Raw genomic sequence first — 22,145 nt, forward strand, 5'->3', positions numbered from 1 at the left:
GACAACGTTTAGATTATAATTTTTGGGGGGGACTTCGGAGATGTTCGGGCACACTACATTTTTTTCTGGAGGCAAGCTGAAGTTCTGAGCCGAAGTCTACGCCCCTTCATCGGTGATTGGCCAACAGTAGGGATTCTTCATTAAAGTCTTTGTTGTCGTTCAACAAGAGACAACTCGTTTGCATGCACATTTTTTTCATTTGAAAAATATTTGGCCAAACATCTTATAATAGTTCATGTAAAATTGTGCAACTAAGATTGCTTTGGCAAAAACGTCAAAATGAACGACAGATTTCTTTGGTTATCTTAGATTAATTCATACTTTTGAGGAAGTGTATACTGGCTATGGCATCTCAAAATGGACAAACGGTACTATTGCTACTTTTATCAAGCGAAGGTTTCAGCTAGCCGTGGAAATCCTTACTTACTGCAGCGAGAAGAAAATAAAAATAATTTTTACAAAAATAACATGAGGAATAAATAACCAATGAGTGGTCAACAGGATATATTATAAACAGGAGCAGAATATGTGATGCGTTAAAAGAGCAAAAAGGGTCAATGCAGAATGTTCAGGTAACTATTGGTTAGCTAATTAACTAACTATTTAGCAGTCTTAGAAGCGGTTCAGGGTCCTGTTGGTACCGGACTTGGTGTATCGGTACCTCTTGCCGTGCAGTAGCAGACAGAACAATCTATGACTTGGGTGGCTGGAGTCTTTGACAATTTTTAGGGCCTTCCTCTGACACCGCCTGTTATAGAGGTCCTGGATGGCAGGTTGACTGTCTGGTGCAATCACAACAACCTGGAACACAACAGTCAAAACCGTGGAGTGGGTGGTTGACTACAGGAAATGCCCCCCAGTGATGTACTAGGCCATACACAGTACCAGTGGTGGAAGAAGTACCCAATTATCATACTTGAGTTAAAGTAAAGAAACGTTAATAGAAAATGACTCAAGTGAAAGTCACCCAGTAAAATACTACTTGAGTAAAAGTCTAAAAGTATTATGTTTTAAATATACTTAAGTATCAAAATTAAAAGTATAAATCATTTCATTTTCCTTATATTAAGCAAACTAGACAGCACAATTTTCTTGTTTTTTAAATTTACAGATAGCAGGGGCACACTCCAACGCTCAGACATATTTACAAACAAAGCATTTGTGTTTAGTGAATCCACCAGATCAGGTAGTAGGGATGACCAAGGATGTTTTCTTTATAAGCGTATGAATTGGACCATTTTCCTGTGTTGCTACTCATTCAAAATGTAACAAGTACGTTTGGGGGTCAGGGAATATGTATGTAGTAAAAAGTACATAATTTGCTTTAGGAATGTAGTTAAATAAAAGGTAAAGTTGCCAAAAATAGTGAACTACAAATTAAAAAAAAAAACTGCATAAGTAGTACTTTAAAGTATTTTTACTGAAGTACTTTACACCACTGCGCATTACCCTCTATAGTGCCATGCAGTTTCCATACCAAGTGGTGATGCAGCCAGTCTGAAAAACAGCTTATATCTCAAGGTCATCAGACTGTTAAATATCCATAACTAGGCGGCTACCACCCAGTTACTCAACCCTGCACCTTAGAGGCTGCTTCCCTATGTACATAGACATTAATGGTCACTTTAATAATGTTTACATACTGCTTTACTCATTTCATATGTATATACTTTATTCTACTGTATTTTAGTCAATGCCACTCAAACATTGCTCGTCCTAATATTGATATTTCCTAATTCCGTTCTTTTACTTTTAGATGTGTGTTGTGAATTGTTAGATACTACTGCACTGTTGGACATAAGAACACAAGCATTTCGCTACACCTGCAATAACATCTGCTAAATATGTGTATGTGACCAATAAGTTTAGTCTATAATGCATTTTATCCTTGTAACTGTGAATCAAATATAATGATCATGAACGTTGATACTGTAAATGACACGTTTGGAAATATTAAGTGCACATTTGGACTCGAGGGTGTTGGGTTTTGCTTGTATGACGTCAAAGTGGTATTTATTATAATCCTCAACATCTCGTCTTTCAGAACCCATTGACTCCTCTCAATTTACAGCATTTCCCTCTGTCAACAACAAATGTGCAAAAGTAGCCCAATTAGTGGGAGGGATAGGGGCATCTCGTCATGTGCGGTGCTCATGTTTTAAAACGTCTGTCAGTCAAAAACCATGCCGCGCTGTGAAGCGGAGAAACCGAGCTCTGACGAGGCTGTGAGTGGAAAGGCCTATGTTAATTAAGGGCCTGAGACAGAGTGAAAACATGCAGCTTGAGTTGCCTCGGGACAGAAGTTCAGAAGCCTATGGTTTTGGGTGAGTGACAGAGTTGTCTTGCGGTCCCTAGAATAGTGACTCAGGCCTTTTTGCGTTGTAATGTGTGTCCGGAACCTTGTCCTTATAAGCATCTGGGTTTAGAGTGCATTGCAATCCCTGCCAGTTAAAATAGGACAAGGCCAATCATCACAGATTCAGGAAAATATTCCCCAGACAGATTGATTTAAGATTGTGTATGCGTGCGTGTCTTCGTTATGCTGCCAAAGCACACCAAGCCATGGCAGGAGATTGTCTGATTTGTATGAGCTAATCTTGATGATAACCTCATTCATGTTGTGTTAACCCCATGCTAGTGAAACTGGTGCACTCTGTGTAGTATTTAATAAAGACTTAAAAATTACATCTTGCGAATGAGGGCCAATTTTAATACAGCTGACATGTTTTGCCACGATAATAATATAGTGATGTGTTTATCTCAACATAACATGCAGTACATTTGGAAAGTTCATACTTTTCATACTCCTTCCCTTTTTCCACCTTTTGTTACGTTACAACCTTATTTTCTAAAATGTATTAAATATTTTTTTTCCCTCATCAATCTACACACAATATCCCATAATAATAAAGCAAAAACATGTTTTTCTTTATTTTTGCGAATATATAAAAAAATAAAGAAAAACCTTTTATTTACATAAGTATTCAGACCCTTTGCTATGAGACTCAAATTGAGCTCCGGTGCATCCTGTTTCCATTGATCAACTTGATAAGAGTCCACCTGTGGTTAATTCAATTGTTTGGACATGATTTGCAAAGGCACACACCTGTCTATACAGTGGGGCAAAAAAAGTATTTAGTCAGCCACCAATTGTGCAAGTTCACCCACTTAAAAAGATGAGAGAGGCCTGTAATTTTCATCATAGGTACACTTCAACTATGACAGACAAAATGAGAAAAGAAAATCACATTGTAGGATTTTTAATGAATTTATTTGCAAATTATGGTGGAAAGTAAGTATTTGGTCAATAACAAAAGTTTATCTCAATACTTTGTTATATACCCTTTGTTGGCAATGACAGAGGTCAAACATTTTCTGTAAGTCTTCACAAGGTTTTCACACACTGTTGCTGGTATTTTGGCCCATTCCTCCATGCAGATCTCCTCTAGAGCAGTGATGTTTGGGGCTGTTGCTGGGCAACACGGACTTTCAACTCCCTCCAAAGATGTTCTATGGGGTTGAGATCTGGAGACTGGCTAGGCCACTCCAGGACCTTGAAATGCACACCTGGCGGTGTGTTTGGGATCATTGTCATGCTGAAAGACCCAGCCACGTTTCATCTTCAATGCCCTTGCTGATGGAAGGAGGTTTTCACTCAAAATCTCACGATACATGGCCCCATTCATTCTTTCCTTTACACGGATCAGTCGTCCTGGTCCCTTTGCAGAAAAACATCCCCAAAGCATGATGTTTCCACCCCTATGCTTCACAGTAGGTATGGTGTTCTTTGGATGCAACTCAGCATTCTTTGTCTTCCAAACACGACGAGTTGAGTTTTTACCAAAAAGTTCAATTTTTTTTTTCATCTGACCATATGACATTCTCCCATATGACATTCTCCCAATCTTCTTCTGGATCATCCAAATGCTCTCTAGCAAACTTCAGACGGGCCTGGACAGAGGAGCTTCTTAAAGAAGAAGTTACAGGTCTGTGAGAGCCAGAAATTTTGCTTGTTTGTAGGTGACCAAATACTTATTTTCCACCATAATTTGCAAATAAATTCATTAAAAATCCTACAATATGATTTTCTGGATAGTTGAAGTGTCATAGTTGAAGTGTACCTATGATGAAAATTACAGGCCTCTCTCATATTTTCAAGTGGGAGAACTTGCACAATTGGTGGCTGACTAAATACTTTTTTGCCCCACTGTAGATAAGGTCCCACAGTTGACAGTGCATGTCAGGGCAAAAACCAAGCCATCAGGTAAAGGAATTGTTCGTAGACCTCCGAGCCAGGATTGTGTCGAGGCACAGAAGGGCCTTCTTCAGGGAGGTGACGAAGAATCTCATGGACAACCATCTCTGCTGCACTCCACCAATCAAGCCTTTATGGTGGAGTGGCCAGACGGAAGTATGTACACTCCTCAGTAAAAGGCAAATGACAGCCCACTTGGAGTTTGCCAAAATGCACCTAAAGGACTCTGACCATGAGAAACAAGATTTTCTGGTCTGATGAAACCAAGATTAAACTATTTGGCCTGAATGCCAAGCGTCACATGTGGAGGAAACCAGACACTGCTCAGCACTCGGCCAATACCATCCCTACGGTGAAGCATGGTGGTGGCAGTATCATGCCTTGGATGTTTTTCAGTGGCAGAGACTGGGAGACTAGTCAGGATCGAGGGATAGATGAACGGAGCAAAGTACAGAGATCCTTGATAAACCTGCTCCAGAGTGCTCAGGACCTAAGACTTTTCATTTTTTGACAGAGCTGAAAAGCTTTAAGTCAATAAGTATTCAACCCCTTTGTTATGGCAAGTATAAATAAGTTCAGGACTAAAACATTTGCTTAACGACTTCCATAAACGTTGGAAAGACTCACCCTGTGTGCAATAATAGTGTTTAACTTTATTTTTAAACGACTACCTCATTTCTATACCCCACACATACAATTATCTGTAAGGTCCCTCATTCGAGCAGTGAATTTCAACCACAGATTCAACCACAGACCAGGGAGGTTTTACAATGTATTGCAAAGAAGGCCACCTATTGGTAGATGGGTAAAAAAAATAAAAGCAGACATTGAATATCCCTTTGAGCATGGTGAAGTTATTAATTACACTTTGGATGGTGTGTCAATACACCCAGTCACTACAAAGATACAGGTGTCCTTCCTAAATCAGTTGCTGAAGAGGAAGGAAAGCGCTCAGGGATTTCACCATGAGGACAATGGTGACTGAATTTAATGGCTGTAATAGGAGAAAACTGAGGATGAATCAACAACATTGTAGTTACTCCACAGTACTAACCTAATTGACCGAGTGAAAAGGAAGCCTGTACAGAATTTTTACAAATATTCCAGAACATGTATCCTGTTTGCAATAAAGTAATAATTGCATTGCCACACTTGTTGCAGTAACGTTTTGTACTGAATATAACGTGTTGTGTTTGGGACAAATTCAATACAAGACATTACTGAGCACCACACTTCATATTTTCAAACATAGTGGTGGCTGCGTCATGTTATGGCAGGGTCTGTATGGTCCTGGAAAAGTTATGGAATTTGAAAATCTTGTTTTCCAGGCCTTTATGTTTTGGAAAATAATAATATCACAAAGGTTTTAGAAAAGTTATGGAAATTAGTTGAATCATTTATATTCATGTAGTTCGTTAAGACAAACTTCAAAAAAGTGAAAATATACATGATCAGAATGAATTTTGAATTTTGGTCGATTTTTGGTTGCGCTAGCTGGTCTCCGTAGCTAGTTCTAGCTTGCTAACAAACCAACTAGCTAGCCATGCCAGGTAAATAAATGTTCCTTCAACAATGCTTGGCTACACATGCCAAAGTAAGACTTGTGACTGCCGAAAGTTCAAAACCCAGCACATGTAAAATGCAACGTGCAGTAAAGATGTTTACGTTTCGAACATGGGGAAGGCAGCAGTAACTAGCCACATGAAAGGGGGGGGACAACTCAGTGCTGTTGCGCGCAAGTTGTCGAGCTCGACACTGACCCCCCCCCCCCCCCCCATCAATAGCTTCTTCATCCCGGAGTTAGCAGCAGGATCAGCCGCCGTATCCACCACCACCTCTGCTACCAAGCAAATATCGATAGTGGTAAACAAGAATGAAGTGCTAGCAGCCAAAGTATGGTGGGCCCTGAAAGTGGCGAACTCCCACTGTTCTTAAAAGTCGTGTGAAAAGGTGAAAACGAAATACATTGGCTCCGAATTCATGGGACATTCCTCTGCTGTCAATATACTTAGCTCCGATTCTTATTTTGCTAAGAACCTGCTGCAACTTTCACTTGGCAGTCCCAATGTCAACTGGAAGGTGTTCAACATACTACAAAAGAACATGTTGAGAGATGTCAACAAATCACAGATCAACATTGGGTCCTGTGTATTGTACATCCTGCATAACGCATTCCTTGATAGATGCAAAGCCGCTGACTGGGATGTAGAAAACACACTCGAGTCTTTTGTATTTTTTATGATTTCCCTGCACGTAACGTAGACTTGGTAGGAGCCACAGGTTGCGTGCTTTGGTTCTGCGAGCACTGGATAGAAAATGTCAATGTTTCAGGCTGCTGCTCTGGCCTCACGGGAAACAGTACGTGGAGATGGTGAGAAAAGGTGAACTACCCAATCCAAAGTGCAAGTCTTTTGACTTAGTGAATGACAGCTGTGCTGCTTTCCCTGTGAAAGTAGGCATCTTCAATGGCGTTGCCAGACAAATCACCCCCTTCCTCACCATGTACAAACCCAAACTGCCCTTCCTGAGTGAGGTCATGTTAAAAATGGTGAAAGGTAAAGAAATATGGATAATTATTGATAAGTTGACCACAATTTGTATGTGTGTGATACGATTGACACAATATTTACGGTGCTTTAACTTCCAAATACATGGGACAGAAAGGATCATTCCTAGTGCTGTTTACTAAAATAAAGTATTAATCAAACAATCGTCACATTGTGATTTATTTGGGCTGTTTTATCTGTACATTAATGGAATGAAAACAGTGTTAAAATGACATCTAGAATCCAAGTTTCCTATCAGAGCTTAAACTAAAGAACAATATTCGATAGCTCACAGCTCATGGAACGCTTGTGAAGGAAAACACCTTGAAAGAAGCCACCTCAACACGGAAGCTCCTCCAAGTTCCATTTGAGGCCAGCAGCGCAAGGACAGTTCAATGATTAACACTGGATTTGCACCAGAAACAACCCTCAATCAATTAAAATCTTCCAGGAAGATTACAGAGAGGCATGTGCTGGAGATCAAGATGGACTGCAGGAGACTCGTGATCACACTGCTGGAAAAGGTCATGAAGAAGGCTCCAGTGCACCACCAAATGGTGAGAAGCATGCAGTGCTTCGAGCCAAGACGGATGGCAATATCCAAACAGCTGTGCGTACCACAGATAAAGAGAATACTGCTTACACTCCTTACTGCCAACCATGTGGAGGAGCCCGTGTGTGACGATGTTCTGAGAGAGGTCAGAGATTTGTGACACTGCTGCACTCCAAGCCAGCTTCAGAGATTTCGACCCCAAGACAAACCGGGTGGACACACTCCTGCAGGAGACCATGGGATCAAAAGATGCCTTCTCCAGGCTGTGGGATGTCGTTCAGATGCTGTTTGTCCTGTCTCATGGACAGGCTAGTGTGGAGAGGTGACTCTCAAACTATAAGGAGGTTGTGGTAGAGAATCAGAAGGAGAAAACACTGGTGGCTCTGAGGCTCATTGTTGATCACATCAGAGATGTTGGGGGTGTAACCTAGTTACAGGTAAGCTGCCATTTTCATGAATTGTTTGTGTGTCTGTTTCAACTGTTTATGCCATGTCTCTCTTGACGTGGACATTTTCTGTACACAGAGTACGTTTCTGTAAACAGACAAAGTAATCTACAGATCACCAAAGAGCTGTAGATGTCGGCCGCAGGAGAAAGGCTGAGGTACCATGGGTGCTTGGATGAGCAGAAAAGACTGAAGGAGAGAAGTCATCGACCTGAAGAGAAAGGGTCTCATTGATGAGCTGGACGACTTGAAGAAGAAGAGGGCCAGGGTGGGAGTGCTCTTGAAAAATCAGTTGAGGAATATGCAGAGAAGGCAGATGCTACAAGCAAACAGACTTGCATCGCAAAATCCATCCGTTTCTGACGCACCGCAAAAGAGAAGGCATCTCTGCTGGAGATTGCTACAAGTTTCTCTTTGATCTGTTTTTCAATTAAAAACTAAGCTGCCAAATACAGTTCAGTTTCTCTGGACATTCAAGAAGAAAAAAGCACTTATGGAGTGTGTGTGTGTGTGTGTGTATGTTCAGTTTATCAGACTGAAAGTTGTGTGTGTTTTCCAGGGGCATGAGGATTGTCCTAACCCTATCCTTGCTGTGTCCTCAGCGTGTGTGTGTGTGTTCCAGGAGCATGAGGTTTTTCATAACCCTACCCCCTGTTGTGTCATCAGCATTCGTGCGTGTAAAAAAATATCTCCTGCACTATCCGGGACAGTCAAAAAATGTTAATAGTAAGTTAAGTTTAAATGTGAAACAACTTCTTCAGGTTTGCGTGTGTGTTTTTTAAATCCAACTGTCAGACCACAAAAAGAAAGCACTTATGTACTTTTTTTGTCTCCAGTTTTTCCTGTTGTATCTGTTAAGGTATTCCTGTCCACAAATCATTTACAAGTGTTTATTATTTTAATCAAGCTGTTAGAAATAAGCCTTGCATCATTTGACAGTCATTGACTAGTGTCAATACCATATATTTTTTTATGAACACATAGAGATGCCACCAATGATTGGTCATAGAAATTTGGTTAAAAGTAATGGAAAAGTCCTGAAATGTAATCTGTCAAAATATGTATGAACCCTGCATTGGTATGCTTGTAATCATTAAAGAATGGAGTTTTTCATGATGGAGCACAGTCAAAGTCATAGAGGAAAAACTGCTACAGTCTGCTTTTTACCAGACACTTGGAGAGGAATTCACCTTTCAGTAGGACAATAACCTGAAACACAAGGCCAAACCTACACTGGAGTTGCTTACCAAGTAGATAGGAAAATTCACTAAGTGGCCAAGTTAGTTTTTAATTAAGTCTGCTTGAAAAGCTATGGCAAGATCAAATAAAATAAAATGTATTTATATAGCCCTTCGTACATCAGCTGATATCTCAAAGTGCTGTACAGAAACACAGCCTAAAACCCCAAACAGCAAGCAATGCAGGTGTAGAAGCACGGACATGGAAATGGTTGTATAGCAATGAACAATAACCAATTTGACAGAGCTTGAAGAATAATCGGTATATACAGTTGAAGTTTACATACACCTTTGCCAAATACGTTTAAACTAAGTTTTTCACAATTCCTGACATTTAATCCTAGAAAGAAATTCCCTGTCTTAGGTCAGTTAGGATCACCACTTTATTTTACAAATGTGAAATGTCAGAATAATAGTAGAGAATTATTATTATTTTATCCCCCTTTATTTAACCAGGTAGGCTAGTTGAGAACAAGTTCTCATTTGCAACTGCGACCTGGCCAAGATGAAGCAAAGCAGTTCGACACATACAAAACCACAGAGTTAAACATGGATTAAACAAACACAATCAATAATACAGTAGACAAATCTTTTAACAGCATGTGCAAATGAGGTAGGATAAGAGAGGTAAGACATAAATAGGTAAGACATAAATAGGCCATAGTGGCGAAGTAATTACAATATAACCTTTAAACACTGGAATGGTAGGAAGATGATTGCAAGTAGAGATACTGGGGTGCAAAGGAGCAAGGTAAATAACTAAATAAATACAGTATGGGGATAAGGTGGAGTGGATGGGCTATTTACAGATGAGCTATGTACAGGTGCAGTGATCATTGAGCTGCTCTGACAGCTGGTGCTTAAAGCTAGTGAGGGAGGTAAGTCTCCAGCTTCAGAGATTTTTGCAGTTCGTTCCAGTCATTGGCAGCAGAGAACTGGAAGGAGAGGCGGCCAAATGAGGAATTGGCTTTGGGGGTGACCAGTGAGATATACCTGCTGAAGCGCGTGCTACGAGTGGGTGCTGCTATGGTGACCAGTGAGCTGAGATAAGGTTGGGCTTTACCTAGCAGAGACTTGTAGATGACCTGGAGCCAGTGTGTTTGGCGATGAATATGAAGCGAGGGCCAGCCAACAAGAGCATCCAGGTCGCAGTGGTGGGTAGTATATGGGGCTTTGGTGACAAAACGGATGGCACTGTGATAGACTGCATCCAATTTGTTGAGTAGAGTATTGGAGGCTATTTTGTAAATGACATCGCCGAAGTCGACGATCGGTAATATGGTCAGTTTTACGAGGGTATGTTTGGCAGCATGAGTGAAGGATGCTTTGTTGCGAAATAGGAAGCCAATTCTAGATTTGATTTTGGATTGGAGATGTTTAATGTGAGTCTGGAAGGAGAGTTTACAGTCTAACCAGACACCTAGGTATTTGTAGTTGTCCACATATTCTAAGTCAGAACTGTCCAGAGTAGTGATGCTGGACGGGCGGGCAGGTGCAAGCAGTGAACGGTTGAAGAACATGCATTTAGTTTTACTTGCATTTAAGTAGTTGGAGGCCATGGAAGGAGAGTTGTATGGCATTGATGCTCATCTGGAGGCTAGTTAACACAGTGTCCAAAGAAGGGCCAGAGATATACAAAATGGTGTCGTCTGCGTATAGTTGGATCAAAGATCACCAGTAGCGAGAGCGACATCATTGATATATACAGAGAAGAGAGTCTGCCCGAGAATTGAACCCTGTGGCACCCCCATAGACTGCCAGAGGTCCGGACAACAGGTCCTCTGATTTGACATACTGAACTGTTTCGGAGAAGTAGTTGGTGAACCAAGCGAGGCAATCATTTGAGAAATCAAGGGTGTTGAGTCTGCCAATAAGAATGTTGTGATTGACAGAGTCGGAAGCCTTAGCCAGGTCGATGAATACGGCTGCACAGTATTGTCTCTTGTCGATGGCGGTTATGATATCATTTAGGACCTTGAGCGTGGCTGAGGTGCACCCATGACCAGCTCTGAAACCTGATTGCATAGCAGAGAAGGTACGGTGAGTTTCGAAATGGTAGGTAATCTGTTAACTTGGCTTTCAAAGACCTTAGAAAGGCAGGGTAGAATAAACATAATGATGGGTCTAGAGTGTCTCCCCCTTTAAAGCGGGGGATGATCGCGGCAGCTTTCCAATCTATGGGAATCTCAGATTACACAAAAGAGAGGTTGAACAGGCTAGTAATAGGGGTTGCAACAATTTCGGCAGATCATTTTAGAAAGAGAGGGTCCAGATTGTCTTGCCCGGCTGATTTGTAGGGGTCCAGATTTTGCAGTTCTTTCAGAACATCAACTATCTGGATTTGGGTGAAGAAGAAGTGGGGGAGGTTTGAGCGAGTTGCTGTGGTGAGCGCAGGGCTGTTGACCAGGGTAGCGGTAGCCAGGTGGAAAGCTTGGCCAGCAGTAGAAAAATGCTTATTGAAATTCTCAATTATTGTGGATTTATCAGTAGTGACAGTGTTTCCTAGCCTCAGTGCAGTGGGCAGCCGGGAGGAGGTGCTCTTATTCTCCATGGACTTTAGTGTCCCAGAACTTTTTTGAGTTTGTACTACAGGATGCAAATTTCTGTTTGAAAAAGCTAACCTTATCTTTCCTAACTACCTGTGTATATAACTTCCCTGAAAAGTTGCATATCACAGGGGCTATTCGATGCTAATGCAGAACACCACGGGATGTTTTTGTGCTGGTCAAGGGTAGACAGGTCTGGAGTGAACCATGGGCTATATCTGTTCCTGATTCCACTTTTTTTAATGGAGCATGCTTATTTAAGATGGTTAGGAAGGCACTTTTAAAGAATAACCAGGCATCCTCTACTGACGGGATGAGGTCAATGTCATTCCAGGATACCCCGGCCAGGTCGATTAGAAAGGCCTGTTCGCTGAAGTATTTTAGGGAGCGTTTGACCACAGACCCATTACGGATGCAGGCAATGAGGCAGTGATTGCTGAGATCTTGGTTGAAAACAGCAGAGGTGTATTTGGAGGGTGAGTTATTTAGGATGATATCTATGAGGGTACCCGTGTTTACCGATTTTGGGGTTGTACCTGGTAGGTTCATTGATCATTTGTGTGAGATTGAGGGCATCCAGTTTAGATTGTAGGATGGCTGGGGAGTTAAGCATGTCCCAGTTTAGGTCACCTAGCAGCACAAGCTCAGAAGATGGATGGGGGGGGGCAATCAATTCACATATGGTGTCCAGGGCACAGCTGGTGGCAGAGGGTGGTCTATAGCAAGCGGCAATGGTGAGAGACTTGTTTCTGGAAAGGTGAATCTTTAGAAGTAGAACTTCAATTGTTTTGGTACAGACCTGGATAGTAAGACAGAACTCTGCAGGCTATCTCTGCAGTAGATTGCAACACCGCCCCCTCTGGCAGTTCTATCTTGGCGGAAAATGTTATAGTTTGGGATGGAACTTTCAGGGGTTTTGGTGGTTTTCCTAAGCCAGGATTCAGACACGGCTAAGGCATCCGGGTTGGCAGAATGTGCTAAAGCAGTGAATAAAGCAAACTTTTGATTTTCCCATGATGTCAAGAAAAGAGGCACCGAGTTTGAAGGTGGGCCTTGAAATACATCCACAGGTACACCTTCAATTGACTCAAATTTTGTTAATTAGCCTATCAGAAGCTTCTTAAGCCATGAAATCATTTTCTGGAATTTTCCAAGCTGTTTAAAGGCACAGTCAACTTTAGTATATGTAAACTTCTGGCCCACTGGAATTGTGATTCAGTGAATTATAAGTGACATAATCTGTCTGTAAACAATGTTTGGAAACATTACTTGTGTCATGCACAAAGTAGATGTCCTAACCAACTTACCAAAACTATAGTTTGTTAACAAGAAATTTGTGGAGTGGTTGAAAAACGAGTTTAAATGACTCCAACCTAAGTGTATGTAAACTTCCTACTTCAACTGTAATGCAAAACTCTTAGACCCAGAAATAATCACAGCTGTAATCACTGCCAAAAGCGATTCTAACATTTATTGACTCAAAGTTGTGAGTATTTATGTGAATGTGGATACCTGCTCGTCGGACATCACATTCCAAAATCATGGGAATTAATATAGAGTTGGTCCCACCTTTGCTGCTATAACAGTCTCCACTCTTCTGAGAAGGCTTTCCACTAGATGTTGGAACATTGCTGCGTAGACTTGCTTCCATTCAGCCACAAGAGTATTAGCGAAGTCGGGCACTGATGTTGGGCAATTAGGTCTGGCTCGCAGTCTGCGTTCCAATTCATCCCAACGGTGTTCGATGGGGTTGAGGTCAGGGCTCTGTGCAGGCCAGTCACATTCTTCCACATCGATCTCGACAAGCCATTTCTGTATTGACGTCGCTTTGTGCATGGGGGCATTGTCATGCTGAAACAGGACAGGGCCTTCCCCAAACTGTTGCCACAAAGTTGGAAGCACAGAATTGTCTAGAATGTCATTGTACACTATATAGAGTTAAGATTTCCCTTCACAGGATCTAAGGGGCCTAGCCTAAACCATGGATAACAGCCGCAGACCATTATTCCTCATCCACCAAACATTACAGTTGGCACTATGCATTGGGGCAGGAAGCTTGCATCCGCCAAACCCAGATTCGTCTGTAGGACTGCCACAGATGGTTAAGTGTGATTCATCACTCCAGAGAACGCATTTCCAGTCCAATGGGGCGAGCTTTACACCAATCCAGCATGCATTACGCATGGTGAGCTCAGGCTTGTGTGCGGCTGCTTGGCCATGGAAAACCCATTTCATGAAGCTCCTGATGAAGTGTTTACTGTGCTGACATTGTTTCCAGAGGCAGTTTAGAACTCGTTATTGTAACCGAGGACAGACTATTTTAACACGCTTCAGTGCTTGCCGGTCCCGTTCTGTGAGCTTGTGTAGCCTACCACTTCGCGGCTGAGCCGTTGTTGCACCTAGACGTTTCCACTTCACAATAATAGCACTTTGACCAGGGCAGCTCTAGCAGGGCATAAATTTGACGAACTGAAGCATCTTGGAAAGGTGGCATCCTATGACGGTCCTACGTTGGAAGTCACTGAGCTCTTCAGTAAAGCCATTCTACTGCCAATGTTTGTCTACGGAGATTGCATGGCTGTGTGCTCGATTTTGAACACCTGTCAGCAACGGGTGTGGCAGAAATACCCGAAACCACAAATTTAAGGGGTGTCCACATACGTTTGTGTATATATATTTGCCAACATTTCTAAAAACATGTTTTAATTTTGTCATAATGGGGTACTGTGTGTAGATGGGTGAGGAGCAAAATATATCAAACCCATTTTGAATTCGGGCTGTAATGTGGAATAAGTCAAGAGGTATGAGCAGTTTTAGAAGGCATTGGCTAAATAGATTTAATGTTGCGTGGTTATACTTGTTGTTTTGGTGAAACTTGTATTGGTTCCTCATAGTGGCTCCCATGTCATCTACCTTCTTCTCAAAGAGAGTCCTTCTCAAGCAAAGTTTGATATTCATATTGAGCACTCCACAATTAGTTTTGTAAATTCAACCACCTCTCCTTATATCACCTCTGTGGCACATCACTTCCTGAAAAGCTAAAGTAGACATAAACCCCCACCTGGTTTTGATTAAAAAAGTGTACCACCTTGCTTGGTGATTAGAGAAAAATCCCCTTGCTTTTAATTAGTTATCTGGAGTAGAAAGTAACCACATGGATCCTGTTTGTGTTTGTGGAGGCCCCAATGCTGCATTCCTCATCTGAAACACTGGGGCCTGTCCGGACTTGACTGCTCATCATAGACCAACGAATGGAATACAGCTATAGTAGATTGTACTAGATTAAGCCCTCTGATTCTCCTGAAACTGTAAAGTTATTTCCCATAATGCACTGCTGAATTATACAAATTGCCACCAATATAAATGGTTTGTGGTATACTATAATATGTTAATCATATTTTGTTGACTTTCATATTGCTATTTATTCATCTCCCTCACATATAGCATAAGGAACCGATCAAACCTGCTATACGGTCCTCACCAGTTTTAATGTCATGACTCTAAACAAATGGCAAATTAACCTAAACGGCTTTGTAGAGTTGCAAGCGTGATGTAGTCATTGAGTGCATGGCATATGAGACCATATACTCACATTTTGACTACTTTAATACACTAATTTGTCCAAATACTTATGATTTCGTCAAACAAGGGGAGTAGATACTGTGCTATCTCGGGAGGTCTATCCCGGCAGGTCTACCCCCGGAGGTTGGCTGATAGCGGGGAGGTACGTGCGGCGACATTGGCTCCCTCTGCTGGGAGTAACTGTGCTGGGCACCCCGATGCTGACGGCACCAATTAAGGGAGAGTGTCAACCAATACAAAACCTCCGATTTGGTGGCGGACGTAGCCCAGCTGAAAGGTGGTACGTCCCAGGAGTCGAGCCCGACTCAGTTCCTGATCAAGTTAATGGAGGAAGATGACGTGGAGACTTATTTGTGCACCTTCGAAAGGACAGCGCAGGGTGAAGGGTGGCCCAAGCGGGAAAGCCTTTTGGCACCCTACCTCTCCGGGAAGACCCAGAAGACCTACTTCGACTTGAACGCTGACCAGGCAGAGAATTATGAGGGACTCAAACGTGAGATCCTGAGTCACCTTACCCAAGGGCTGTCTACTGACTGACGTACTGTCCCTCCCAATAATCAATAAGGTTGTCCTGGATCGGTACGTTCGGGGCCCTCTCCTACGAGCATGCAGGACCCCCAAAGCGTGGAGGATTTGCTGACTGCGGTGGAAACCCACCAGAACACCCAGGACCTGCTGAAAGGGCCCCGGGTAGAGAGAGCAGACGCGGGGAGGGGGAAGAAAGGTACCGAGAGAGATGAGGGGCTGAATGGGGCCCAGATGGAACCAGCCGTGGCCGTGAAGCTTGCGTGGAGCCATGCCCTCCGCACTGTCGCCTGTGCAACCCATGCCAAGCCGCGAGAGGTCTCCACTGTGGGCCCAAGTCGGACCAGGGGGGAGACGTTATTTTGTTACGTTTATTTTATGTTTCCCAGTAAAGGCGTTTTTCCTGACTAAGAGCCTCCCTGTCTCTGTGTTCATCTCTGTGCACTCAAACCAAACACCCCACGGTTTACCACAATACATAAAGTGCTTTTATGTCTAAAGAAGATGTATGAAAATAATTTATTATTCCCTTGTTAATCGTTCGATCTCAAATCAAAAATGCTTGAGCAGAGACAAAATAAAAATGTGAGCTTCACTGTCCAAATGCTTATGGCGAGGAATATACCTTGCAGTATGTTATGTGTACTTGCAAACGCATTGTTTTACGAAGGCTAATCTTTTCCCCAGTGCGTGCATTTTCTAGGATTTACCAGTGAAATTGTCATTTGTGAACCAAACCTATCTTCGGTGAATGTTATTGGCCTCTATAAATTGCTGTGTGTATTTTTCCCATGGAAAAGTGTCACAGGGTGCCTTGTGCCTGCTCTGTGAGCCAACAGTCCTGTTTGCCTTGCTCGTTGGGAAATCATTAGCGTTAGCTCATTCACACATGCCACAGCGCACTGTTGTCAAGTAAGAGGGAGACATTTCCGGGTTTGTTTAGTTAATTAAGAACAACAGCTTTATGCTTAATCCTATATCCACTAATGGAGTTTGTAAGAAACTTAAAGCAGTTTGGATCCATGTCCGGGTTTAATGGCCAGATGGGAAATTAGATAAAGCTCCCAGTTTGAGGTTGGAGTGCGTGCGTAAGTGTGGGGGACGGGCAATTGGGGCCAAACAGTTCCGGTGTTGCAAGAGAGTTTATAAATCTGGGTTAACAATGTTTATTCTACTTAGCATTTCCGTGAGAACATATTGTCGTTTCCTCAGACTTCTCAAACTTTCCCCTTGGCAGGTGTTGATTTATGCTTGTTAATTATGATTTACATTTCCTCACACTATAAAACGACTGTCATCGTGTTGTCCCCCCCCCAAAAAATACAGAAACACTATCCACTTGTTCCATTGCTCTTTTCTAAGAACATTAGCTCATCTACACCCACACAGTTGCCCAGGATTCAGAGTTCATCCACCCCTGTGCTGTTTAGGTTTAGCCTGGGGTGCTGTCTGCCTGCTTGTCCTCTCTCTTTCAATGAGTTTTCTATGTTTGGATCTGATGGCTGAAATGAATCTGCTGCTTCCGCCAAGCAGTTGACACCCCCCCCCCCCCTCCCCTTGTCTTTGGCCAGTGGAGTGGGGGATTTCAAGGAAGAAGTGGATTGTAATAACCTTGGGCAATGTCCTGGCGATGACAGTGCTTTTCTCTGTTTCCTGTGATGCCCTCTACCGCTCTTGATCTCCCTCCCTCGCTTCCTTTCTGTAAAAAGTTATGGGAGATATTGTTTGGGCAGGGGGAGAGGAAAAAACAACAACATGGGGCAAGCCCCTGGGGCCAGGCACACCACTTCTCACCCTCGCCCCCCCCCCCCCTCTCTGCCTCTAGAGTCAAGGTGCTGTTTCACACCGCAAATGTAAACTTTAAGCATGGGCTTATATTTCTACTTGGGAAATTGGCTTAAGGTAGAGCTGCTGCCAGACTCATAAAAATTTAAAAAAAATCTCAAATGGCAGGTGCAAATACCCTTCTTTGACACATTCTTACCTACATCCTAGAGACCTTTATCGGACAGTCACATCCAGAAAGACTCACTGTGAAGTGTCTTGATGAAGCATTGTCATCAGTGGCGCGATGCAGTGCCTTCGACCGCTGCGCCACTCGGGAGGTGAAATCAGTAGTTTTTGATAACTTCCATTGTTCCAAATAGCCCTAGTCTCCCTTGTGCACTCACCGTGAATTGTGGAGTGCTAAATGCATTTAAACCTAATATTAGGAAGTTGAGCAATACATGGAGTAGTAATGGAAAGCTGGGACACCCTCCCATTTTAAAAACGAACATAACTGCTTTCAAAAGTGTTTTTCCCACAATTGCGGGAACCCGCTTGTTTGTGAGGAGACGCGCAAGAAATGGTCATCCGTAGACTACGACAACAAATATGTAAGGAAAATTCTAAGATTTCACACAGGCTCTTTTCAGAGGAAAAGTCCATGTGGGCTGTTCCATATTCTTTGGGTTGTGCAACAACAGTTTGGCAGATGCGGTGCACCACTGCTAAATGAATCCAGGGAAAACACTGCGTAAGTAGGAACATGCTCTGAGTTTACCAAGCATTTTCAATATGAGCTGTTGATTAGCACAGAGTGTAGGTGAAGTCTATTGGGGTCAGATCTTGATCTGAGATCTAAAGGTAGGATTAGAACTGTTTAGGTGGCTGCTCTACACCAGGATGGACCTTTTAGCCTGTGCTACATGGATGAATTGATTTGCAAAAATAAACAGACCATGAAATGTAGCAATTGCTGGTGTCGCCCCACCTTTCTGGATCTCTTCCATCCAAAATGAAAGTTCCCCCTGTGGAGGGAATCTCCAGGAATAGGTTGGTGAGCCAACACCATTATGTGCTCGGCCGATGATGAGCAGCTTTGCCGTTTTGTACTGGCACCTCCAGATCCACGTACTTCTCGTTATGCACTGCCAGAACTCTCTGATTTAAACTCTTCTCCACCATTTACGATGGGAGTTGTGCGGCAACTAGTGTGGAGCTCCGACGTCACATCAAATTAGCACGACATTGATCTGTGTAATTGCTGGCTTTTCTTTGGGCGCTGAAATCAGTATTTCAATTTGTAGCCCTTTTTTCTCCCCAATTTCGTGGTATCCAATTGGTAAGTGTAGTCTGGTCCTATCTCTGCAACTCCCGTATGTACTCGGGAGAGGCGAAGTTCGAGAGCCATGCGTCCTCTGAAACACCACCCTGCCAAGCCGCACTGCTCCTTGACACACCCGTAAGCCAGCCGTACCAGTGTGTCGAAGGAAACACTGCCCTACTGGCGACCGCCCGCCACAGGAGTTGCTAGTGCGCGATGGGTCAAGGGCATCCCGGCCGGCCACACCCTCCCCTAACCCGGATGACTCTGGGCCAATTGTGTGCCACCTCATGGGTCTCCCGGTCGCGGCCGGCTGCGACACAGCCCAGGATCTAACCCGGGATCTGTAGTGACGCCTCTAGCACTGCAATGCAGTGCCGTAGACCGCTGCGCCACTCGGGAGGCGAAATCAGTCGTTTTTGCTAACTTCATTTTATGTGACGTCAGAGCTCCAGTCCGCCCACGCTTGTCGCTACTCCATCGAAAATCATGGAGTTGAGTTTAGTTGGCTATGCCAGAGCAGAGTTACATGCTGAATAATAACACTTAACTCGGCCTAACCACTGAGAGACAGGAAAAATTCCTGCGGTTAATATTGAGAAATCCACCATGCTCCTTCACAGCCCTCACCTGTGAGATGTTCCATATGAACTGTGATTAGTACACACCTCTGTTATGCTACTGTGTTTCTCAACTCCACTCCCATGACTTCACTTTAGATTTATAGCTGTTAATCATATTATATTGAATAGGACTACATAAAAACAAATTAAAGAGTTGTTGTTTTTCCCTAGAGTGTTTGCACTCCTGACAATCGCTAATGTTCCTCGACTAAAACTCTAATTTGTACAGTTTATTCTACGCGGTTAGACACTGCTTCTTTACAGGCTTGTTATTCACTGTCACTCCATCAACTTGTGGTTATAAATGTGTTATGCATGGGTAAATAGGGTTATAGGGTTTTGGGGCATGTTGGCTCTGAAAGGTGTTACCCTCAAGGCTCCCTAGATACTAACTGTTGGGACCTTTTTAGGTCATCTGGCAGACTACTTTACCTCCCTTAACCTTAATAGTCAGTATTTTATTTTGGATTAGATGTTGCAGAAGCAGCAGCTACTCTTCCTGGGGTCCACACAATACATAAAACATGAAATTATGCAGAACACCAATAGACAAGGTCTCAAGGACAGAACTGCACACATTTAAAATAAGAATAAAGTCCTACTGACAGTTACCCACATTACTGACAGTTACCCACATCACTGACAGTTACCCACATCACTGACAGTTACCCACATCACTGACAGTTACTCACATCACTGACAGTTACTCACATCACTGACAGTTACTCACATCACTGACAGTTACTCACATCACTGACAGTTATTCACATCACTGACAGTTACCCGCATCACTGACAGTTACCCGCATCACTGACAGTTACACGCATCACTGACAGTTACACGCATCACTGACAGTTACACACATCACTGACAGTTACACACATCACTGACAGTTACACACATCACTGACAGTTACACACATCACTGACAGTTACCCACATCACTGACAGTTACCCACATCACTGACAGTTACCCACACGTCAATACATACACTGAGTCCACAAAACATCAAGAACACCAGCTCTGTCTGTGACACACTGACCAGGTGAAAGCTGTGATCCCTTATTGATGTCACTTGTTAAGTCTACTTCAGTCAGCGTAGATGAAGGGGCGGAGACCAGTTTAAAGAAGGGTTTCTAATCCTTGAGACAATTGAGACATGCATTGTGTGTATGTGTGGCATTCAAGTGCCTTTTGAATGGAGTATGGTAGTAGGTGCCAGGTACACCGGTTTGTGACAAGAACTGCAACGCTGCTGGGTTTTTCACGCTCCACAGCACCCAAAGGACATCCAGCCAACTTGGCACAACTGTGGGAAGCATTGCAGTCAACATGGGCAGTGTAGAGTGTGGAGTCCACATGCCCTGACGAATTAGAGCAAAAGAAGGGGCGTGCCACTCTATTAGGAAGGTGTTCTTAATCTTTGGTGTATACATGTGCCTAATATCTATCTATCTATTCAGATAGTGGAGAAGCAAACCATTTTATCATCCATCCACCGGCCGTATTTATTCATTAACAGGTAGCAAGTCGGTCAGTGGTGTAGGACTTGAGAAAACATATCATCACACACCAATGTTTTCATTGGAAGCCAGTCGGCTAAAAGCTGCAGATAGCATCTCCGCTATCTCATCGCGCTGCCATAAGAAAATAAACAATTACCGTTTTGTTACAGTTATATACAATTCACCCGCCAATGCTTTGGCAGATAATAGATAAAGATGCTTTTGTGAGTGTGGTGTGGGTGGAACTTGATTTCTCGCTGTCTTATTTTGCAACACCCACTGTATAGGTGGTATACATTTTAAAGCACGTATGAATCACATGGAGCATATGCACAGAGCATACACACAATTCTAATACTTTCCTGCTAATCGGGCAACAGAATTTGAGCATTGGCGGTTGGTGCAACACACTTTTCTCAGAACCCACAGCTACAGGCTGGGGATAAAACACACACCATCTTCCACGGTTTTATTTAGCCCCTTCCTTGTTCCCAGTATCCCTTGTATATTAAATCTGCATTCTGGGATTCAAAAAACAACTAAACACAATACTTTATTTGTTTTGGACTAACAATCCAAGAGATTATTCTGACCATATTTTGGAGCTATACCCTGGAAACCATTCTAGAATTGAAATGACATTGAACAGCTTCCCAAAGTACAGATTGGAGCTTTAATTGGGATAGAGAACAATGGAAAAAAGGGAAAGCAGCTGATCTTATCTCTCTCAAGTTGTTTAATGAGGAGCTTGTCTGGGAGGTTTTGCTAACATTGCTGAATGTGTACAATTTGATTGGTTGGCTTCCAGCCCCTCCTGGGTGGAGTGGTGGCTAGTGACCCAGGGAATGAGTGGTGTGAGTCAGGGGCGGAAGGTAGCCTCGAATTTAGAGTGTTGGGCCAGTAACCGAAAGGTTGCTGGTTCAAATACCAGAGCCGACAAGGTGTGATGAGAGGGATTTTGTTTCACTGAGTCGTGGCTGAATGATGAAAAGAATAACATACAGCTGGCGGGTTATACACTGTATCGGCAGGATAGAACTGCAGCCTCTGGTAAGACAAGGGGTGACGGTCTATTTATATTTGTAAACAACAGCTGGTGCACAATATCCAAGGAAGTCTCAAGGTTTTGCTCGCCTGAGGTAGAATACCTCATGACACGCTGTAGACCACACTATCTACCGAGAGAGTTTTCATCTATATTCTTCGTAGCTGTCTATTTACCACCACAAACCGATGCT

The 22,145-nt window shown here is 43.0% G+C and overlaps 1 protein-coding gene across 1 annotated transcript in view; it reads left to right on the plus strand.

The window, feature by feature from the left end:
• The window catches only part of LOC124041417 (regulator of microtubule dynamics protein 2-like), a 77,959-nt gene that overhangs the window by 33,870 nt on the left and 21,944 nt on the right, over nt 1–22,145 (plus strand). The window lies entirely within an intron of this gene.

Source organism: Oncorhynchus gorbuscha, linkage group LG08 (genome assembly GCF_021184085.1).
Source record: "Oncorhynchus gorbuscha isolate QuinsamMale2020 ecotype Even-year linkage group LG08, OgorEven_v1.0, whole genome shotgun sequence".
Lineage (NCBI taxonomy): Eukaryota > Metazoa > Chordata > Actinopteri > Salmoniformes > Salmonidae > Oncorhynchus > Oncorhynchus gorbuscha.